The sequence below is a fragment of the Tenrec ecaudatus genome, chromosome 1 (assembly GCF_050624435.1).
Source record: "Tenrec ecaudatus isolate mTenEca1 chromosome 1, mTenEca1.hap1, whole genome shotgun sequence".
NCBI lineage: Eukaryota > Metazoa > Chordata > Mammalia > Afrosoricida > Tenrecidae > Tenrec > Tenrec ecaudatus.
This window is the reverse complement of record NC_134530.1, coordinates 138960757-138968960: the sequence shown is the minus strand read 5'-3', so window position 1 is coordinate 138968960 and position 8204 is coordinate 138960757. Positions and strand designations below refer to the sequence as shown.

The window sequence follows — 8204 nt, the reverse complement described above, 5'->3', positions numbered from 1 at the left end:
CTCACTCGTTGTCCCGAGGGGGTTCATCTGTCCTAGATTCCCTATGTTTCCAGATCACATCTATACTTCTATGCATCCTCTGGTCTAACCAGGTTTGCAAGGTAGAATTGGGATCATGATAGTTGGGGGAAGGAAGCATTTAAGAACTAGAGGAAGGTTTTGAGTTTCATTATTGCTACACCGAACCCTGCCTGAGTTACTCATCTCCGCCCCACTTGCCCTCTTTAAGGGATGTCCAGGCTTTTTTATTTTTTTAATTTCCACTAGCTTGGTCCTTTTTTGCCATCTTTGACTCTGTCTATTTTTGTCTATGAGTTTCAGATGTGTCTCTCGAAGGCAGAAAATTGATCAATCTTTATTTTCTAAAGTTGTCGGTTTTCTTTTTCTTTTCTTTTGTTGTCAGGAGAGGGAGCCTTTTATTGGCTGAAGGACTAACTGCGGGGGATGAAATGCGTGGAGTGGTGGCCCAGTTGCTGGACCGGCCGTGCTTGACAGGCTTGTCAGTGAAGGAGAACTGGCCGCCGTAGTGGCCTATCATCTCCGGCTTGATCTCCATCTGGTTGAAGGTCTTCCCATTGTACACGCCCACCATGCTGCCCACCATCTCCAGGAGAATGATCATGTCTCCAAGGTGCGTCTTCACCACCTCCGGCTTCTCCATAGACAGGGCCTCCTTCTTCACTTTGCGCAGCCGCTTCAGGAGTGAGTGCAGCTTCCTGCACAGGCCGCGGTTCAGGAAGTGCTGCTGCCGAGCGCTGTACCGCTGCATCAGTAGGACTCAGCCAGAAGCCGGTCCAGTTCCACGTCGCAATAGTTGAACTTCCAGAAAGTCTGCATCTTCTCCTCCACTTCCGCCATCTCGTCGGTGCTATGGGAAGGCCAGTCTGTTACTCTTTGTCTTTTAATTGGTGTGTTTGTCCATTAAAATTCAGTGTGATTTAATCTAACTGTCTAACAGTTACTGTCATCTCATTTTATTAGTGCTTGGTCTTTTCCTTTCTTCCCCTTGTATGGGTGATGTGTGTGAGGAGTTTACTAGTGACTTCATTGTCCACTAATTCTGTAATGTCTTGGTTACTGTTTCAGTGGGTTGGTTTCTGGGTGGTATTGCAGCCTGTGGTGGTCTCCTGTTTGCGTACTGCATCAGATGTTGGCTGTCTATCCATAACGAACTGGTGAGCGTTTGCTGTAATGCTGATGGCTGTTGTTTACGGCACATGGAGGTTGAGCTGTCAATGATGCCTAGACTTCTGGGTTGTGTAGTGGGGAGGAGTTGGCTCTTTAGGTTAGAGAAGGACATTATATATGAGTTGGTAACCATATTGTGTGGAGATGAGTAAAGAGTGATAGTTGGGTAGGTACGAGGAATAGGATTAAAGTGCTCAAGAGTGGTTTTAAGATATATATGCCATTTTGTAAAATATAGTAATTTTTGATGAGTTGGAGGAGTATAAAAGGTGTGTTCTTAATTTGTAGCTTATAAGAGAGTGTGTGATACTGAAGTGGAGGAAGCAAGTCTTGATGTAATGGTGGTTTCAGTAGGTGTGAGGTATAATAAAAAATCTGCCAGAGTCACTTATTGACCCTGTATGTATGATATATATATATATATGGAATATATTAGGGAGAGAGAGAGAGAGAGAGAGAGAGAGAGAGAGAGAGAGAGAGAGAGAGTTCAGCCCTTCTGTGATTTTTCTTATAACAGAAGGCAACTTTACTGTGCATTTCTGCACAATTTAGAATTGTCTGCTCTTTGCATGTGGTCCCAGGGTGGAAATAGGCTATTGGAGGCTGGGCCAAAGGAGGGGTATAAGTATAAGGGGGACTTTTAATCAGGATGTGGTCTTGTTAAGGACAGTGAATCCTTGTGTCAGCCAGACACCTATATAGAGGAGGAGTAGCTGTCCCGAAACTTGAAAACACTGGGTTCTGGTTTCTCTGGTTAGAAAAATACATTTGCAGTGAATTCTCAAAAGAAATAGGGGGGGAAATCCTAAAGGTCTCAAGTTGCTTTCCTTTCTTACTGGGCAGGATGACTTTCAAGGTAGCTGGGAGTTTTTTTATCTGGAAGCCATTAGAACTGTGCTCCTGCAAGAAGCCGAGGAGGGGGATCGAGTTAGAGAATAAGATGAAGGCTCTGTTCCACTGGACATGGTGAGCGCCAGGATCCAGGGCTCCCAGGGATCTGTAAAACTGAATGTCATGGACAGCACTTGGGAGATACCTCAGTTGGGATAGTCCCCATGCTGGCAGATCACAAAGGGAGGGGAGAAGGGAGAAGGGAGAAGGCTGGTGCTTACCTTCCCACTGAGCCTACTGAGGTAGGGGGGAGGGGAGAACACAGTGAGCTCTGCTGGACCCTCAGTGGGTGAAACTTAGACTGTAGAGTGAGTGGTCGGATTGCTGAGAGTCTAGGTCCCATGTCTAAACTCCCAGAATTGGCCTCCTCACCTGCCAACCTCTGGACCATGCAAGGGGAATTCTAGGCAGAGACTCTATCTTGGTGGCATCTTCCTTGAACTCCAAATAAGAGTATCTTTTCAATGTATGAAATGTATATAATATCCTATGTAATGGTAAAGGGCAGAATTTTTCCTCCCTAAGGTCAAGGGAAAGCAAGAATAATTTCTTTCGCAATTTCACTGATGTGTGTACTAGAGCTCCTTGCTGCTGCAGTAGGACAATAGAGATAAGAAGGAGTACGTTTGGAAAGAAAGAAGTAAAACTGTTCCTATTAGTATAAAAGAGGGTTATATGCTTAGAGAATTCTGAAGACTCATAGAACAGCACTGATTACAATGACTGAGTTTGTCCAGGCCAAAGAGTTAACATTAGTAGCTGAATGCTTTCCATAAACAATTAAAATTTGAAATTTATAATACAACCTCACTATGACAAACAAAGGTGATGTGTTTTAGAATGCATTTAATAAAAACAAAGTGTTTATGTATGAACTAAAACAAGAAATGTACCTTGACTTTAAGATGACTTAATTTTTCTAAGTGGTAAAATCTAAGTAGGTGGAGAATCCATGGAATTATTTAGAAATCAATTATACTCTTTCTATAGAGCTATTTTCAAGTTTATTTTCAAAATTATGTCAAAATAAAGCAAGAAAATTATTTTGAACTATGAGAATAAAGTTGGCAAACCTACACAAACTAATTTTAAAATTTACTATGAAACTACATTAATTTTGAGAATACAAAATTTATATGATGACAGAATATTGATGAAATGAAATGAAAAAAGTAGAAAGAGATCATTTCTTGCATAGACAATCAATTTGTAACAAAAACTTCAGAGTATGTTAAGGGAAGGATATATATACTTACCTTTGGATAAGTAGGTATCCCTATGGGTAGCAACTGAACTTTACCTACTTACTATCTTTTTTTTTTAACATTCTATTAGGGGATCATACAACTCTTATCACAATCCATACATATACATACATCAATTGTATAAAGCACATCCGTACATTCTTTGCCCTAATCATTTTCAAAGCATTTGCTCTCCACTTAAGCCCTTTGCATCAGGTCCTCTTTTTTTTTTCCCCCTCCATCTCCGCTCCCCCCTCCCTCATGAGCCCTTGATAATTTATAGATTGTTATTTTGTCATATCTTTCCCTATCCAGAGTCTCCCTTCCCCCACTTCTCTGCCGTCCATCTCCCAGGGAGGAGGTCACATGTGGATCCTTGTAATCAGTTCCCCCTTTCCAACCCAATCACCCTCTACTATCCCAATATCGCCCCTCACACCCCTGGTCCTGAAGGCATCATCCACCCTGGATTCCCAGTGCCTCCAGCTCCCATATGCACCAGTGTACAACCTCTGCCCTATCCAGTCCTGCGAGGTAGAATTCGGATCATGGTAGTGGGGGGAGGAAGCATCCAGGATCTGGAGGAAAGCTGTGTTCTTCATCAGTACTACATCACACCCTGACTGACCCATCTCCTCTCCTAAACCCCTCTGTGAGGGGATCTCCAGTGACCAACAAATGGGCCTTGGGGCTCCACTCTGCACTTCCCCCTTCATTCCTACTTACTATCTTACAGCCACACACCACATTAACATGATGAGGATCATTAACTGAAACATAGACAGTAAATTATAGAACTTCCAGAAGAAAGCATGATGCCAATTTCCTATGAGTTTAAGATAGCATGAGATTTCTTGAGACAAGACAGAAAATGTGGACAAAAGCAAAATAACAAATTGAGAAACTGAAATTTAAAAACAGAGGGATAATATTTGCAAACATTAAATTTACACATTGCTGAGACCTAAATAATGATTTTGAGTAGACTGCAAAAAGGATTCTTTAAACAATAAAAATACAAATAATCCTATGAAAAGGGGAAATACTTGTGCAACAATTCCACAAAGATATTAACGTAGCCAATTATAAATAATGATGGAAATATAAATCAAATGAAAATTGTATACTAACAATAATGATTAGAATGCAGAAGATAAACTGTATAAAGTGTTGGTTGAATGTCAACAAACCAGAACTCACATGAACTGATGGTGTGCATGGAGACTAGCATGATTATTTTAGAAAATTAATCATAATTTTTTATTAAGTTAAACATGAAATTATTGTATTGATGCTGTTAATTGCTGTTGATTTAATCACAACTCATGGCATGCAGAGATAACTACTCCATAGATTTCAAGACTGTAACCTTTCTGACATAGGTTGCCAGACTGACCTTCTGAGTCGACCTTGCTTAGGCTCTGATTTTTCTTTTTATATGGTAGTCACTCTCTGAACCAATTGTGCCAATCAGGAAGTCCTATGTTCCAGCAATTCTTTTTTCTAAGTACTGGCTAATAAAGTAGCTGTGTATTCATAAGAAAAGAAAAAAAGTAAAACAAAAAATTCATCTAAAATCATTTCAAAAGAAAATATTAATAATTTATTAATAAGAAAATATTTTACATGAGTTATTGTGACAGTTTATTTACCATAAGCAAAAAACAAATACTCTTAATGATCAACAGTATGATTTTATATCAATAGTAAGCAATATGATTATCAAATATTAAAATAATTTCATTGAATGATAGTGACAACGCCTAAAAAATGCACACTATACAATTTTGTAAGTATAACACATTATTTCAGAAAAAATAAGCTGTAATTTTTAAAATAAGAACAGTTTTTTATTTACTGTGGAGGAATTGAGCTGTGGTTCATAAGAGAGGGAAATGGGGTTACTTTCTGTGAGTGATGTAAACATTCCATTTGTTGATTGGGTTTGTGGTTCTGTGACTGTACACATTTATCAAAATGCCTCCAAAAACAATAAAATAATTTTATTTGGGTAAAACATATAGCACACACACAAACTAGATCTCTATTTAAAACATGGCTTCTCCTCCTCTGTGCAATCCTTAGGCTAACAATTCATTTTCTACTCACATGGTAGATAATATATCACTTGTAATAAGCTTATAAATAAATAAACAGAACTATTTGTCATCACATTGATTAAAACTAATGTAGATGCGATGTGTTACAGAGTTGTACTACCCTGTAGTATATTTTGGTTGAAATAATTATGGATGCTGATGAGCAGGATTTTGATGGCAATGTTGCTGGTGAGTCTGATCAATATTTGAGTTACTAGTTTAGTGCAAACTTCACCACTCAAAGACATTAAGTAAATAAATCTAAGATAGTATACTGAATTTTATATTACATTTTACAGTGACATACAGTAGAGTGAAAAAGTTAAAAACCAAACCAAAACTTAGAGCAGGCAGAAGCTCAAGGAAAGAAAATTAACTTGATGTGGGTAAGAGTTTGGAAGAGTGATGGGAAGCATTCCATGCAGCCATGTTTGAAAATGTGCACATTTGGAAAATATTTTAGGGGTATATACTATCTGAAATAGAGGGGAGAGTGCTCTAGGCAGAAAATGAAATCTTAACAAAAGTATGGCTATAAACCAGTAAAGTGGTTGTCAGGATTTTTAGAATAGCTAAGATTTCCTTCCACTTAATTTTAAATGATTTATTTCATTCGATGTTTTCTTAGAAACTGTTATGAATGAGCCTTCTAAAAGGGCAACCATCTTAATAAGCCTCAGTGTAACAGAGATGATTCTAAAAGAACACGTTTACAGTTGACAGGAGGGGTCAGCTCTTTTTCTAAGCAGCAGGTTTTCTTGATTCCCGATGGAGAACAACGGATGCTTCTCTGAATTTATTTTGCGACTCTCTGGTATGATAGAGAAGCAAAGTTAATAAATCTTAATACTTATAGACAAAGATACCAATGTAATCATGACTAAACTACAGATTTTATTTCGAAATGGTGCTATTGAGATAAGCTCTTGTATGACCACTTTAAAAATAATACTTAAAAGATACCACATAAATGACATGATTCTCTTTTAAACTTAGTGACATAGAGAATTTTTTAAAATCATTTTATTGGGGACTCACACAGCTCATCACAATCCACACATACATCCATTGTGTCAAGCACATTTGTACATTTGTTGCCATCATCATTCTCAAAACATTTTCTTTCGGCTTGAGCCCTTGGTATCAGCTCCTCATTTTCCCCCTCCCTCCCCCCTCCCGGCATGAACCCTTGATAATTTTTAAATTATTATTATTTTGTCATGTCTTTTTTTTGTTCCTCTCAGCTTCTTTTCTTGTCTCTTTTATTTTTTTTACATTTTATTAGGGCTTCATACAACTCTTATCACAATCCATACATAAACATACATCAATTGCATAAAGCACATCCATACATTCTTTGCCCTAATCATTCTCAAAGCATTTGCTCTCCACTTAAGCCCTTTGCATCCGGTCCTCTTTTTTTCCCCCTCCCTCCCCGCTCCCCTCTCCCTCATGAGCCCTTGATAATTTATAGATTGTTATTTTGTCATATCTTTCCCTATCTGGAGTCTCCCTCTACCCCCCTTCTCTGCCGTGCATCTCCCAGGGAGGAGGTCACATGTGGATCCTTGTAATCGGTTTCCCCTTTCCAACCCACTTACCCTCCACTCTCCCAGCATCGCCCCTAACACCCCTGGTCCTGAAGGTATAGTCTACCCTGGATTTCCTGTGCCTCCAGCTCCCATATGCACCAGTGTACAACCTCTGCCCTATCCAGTCCTGCAAGGTAGAATTCAGAACATGGTAGTTGGGGGAGGAAGCATCCAGGATCTGGGGGAAAGCTGTGTTCTTCATCGGTACTACATCGCACCCTGACTGACCCATCTCCTCTCCTAAACCGCTGTATGAGGGGATCTCCAGTGGCTGACAAATCGACAAATGGGCCTTGGGGCTCCACTCTGCACTCCCCCCTTCATTCACTATTATATATATATATATATATATATGTATATATATATATATATACATATATATATATATTTGCAGGATGCCTTTTACCTGGTCCCTGTGGCACCTTGTGATCTCACAGGCTGGTGTGCTTCTTCCATGTTGCCTTTATTGCTTCTGAGCTAGATGGCCGCTTGTTTACCTTCAAGCCTTCAAAGAACAAAAAATCATATCATTGGCTGCACACCTCCATGATACGATCGCCAAAGACAAACAGGTGCATAAGCAAATGTGGGGAAGAAAGCTGATGGTGCCCAGCTTTCAATAGAGAATTATTATGATGAGAATGTGGAGGTGGAAGTGATGTCAAAGACTGCAAAAAGTGACAAAACCTCTTTAGAGCTGGAATAAATCATAAAGGAAGAGAAGCTGTAGAAAAGGAGTAAACTGAGATGCCTACTCCGTGAAGTATTCATCAAGGAAACAATGAAGACTGTCTGTATTTGAAATATCCCAAGTAAAAGGGAATGGCATTAATATTGGTTTAGATTTTTTTTAATGAGACTGGATCAAAATACCAACATCAAAGACACTTGCCAATTTCAGAGTACATAGATAATTTGAATGGGAGACAATTTTGATAAAGTTTGTTCTAAAAGGAGTCTTGGAAAGTTACCATTAACAAGCATAAATATATCTCCAGAGCTAGTATCAAGAGGGGTGGGAAAGATATACTTTAAAAAAAGAGAAGGTTGGCAAATTAAGATATTCTTTTCAACTTAGTATTAATATTCCCTTTATTGTTTGTAAGAATTTTATATGCTGAAAACAGAATAGTGAATTTAAATTTTAGCAGTGAGATATTCATCAAAACATTCTGCAAAGGATGAAAAAA

General features: G+C 38.8%; 1 pseudogene; it reads right to left on the bottom strand.

The window, feature by feature from the left end:
• Positions 1-355: 355 nt before the first annotated feature.
• LOC142436697 (small ribosomal subunit protein uS19 pseudogene) lies at positions 356-858 on the bottom strand (annotated as a pseudogene).
• Positions 859-8204: the final 7346 nt, after the last annotated feature.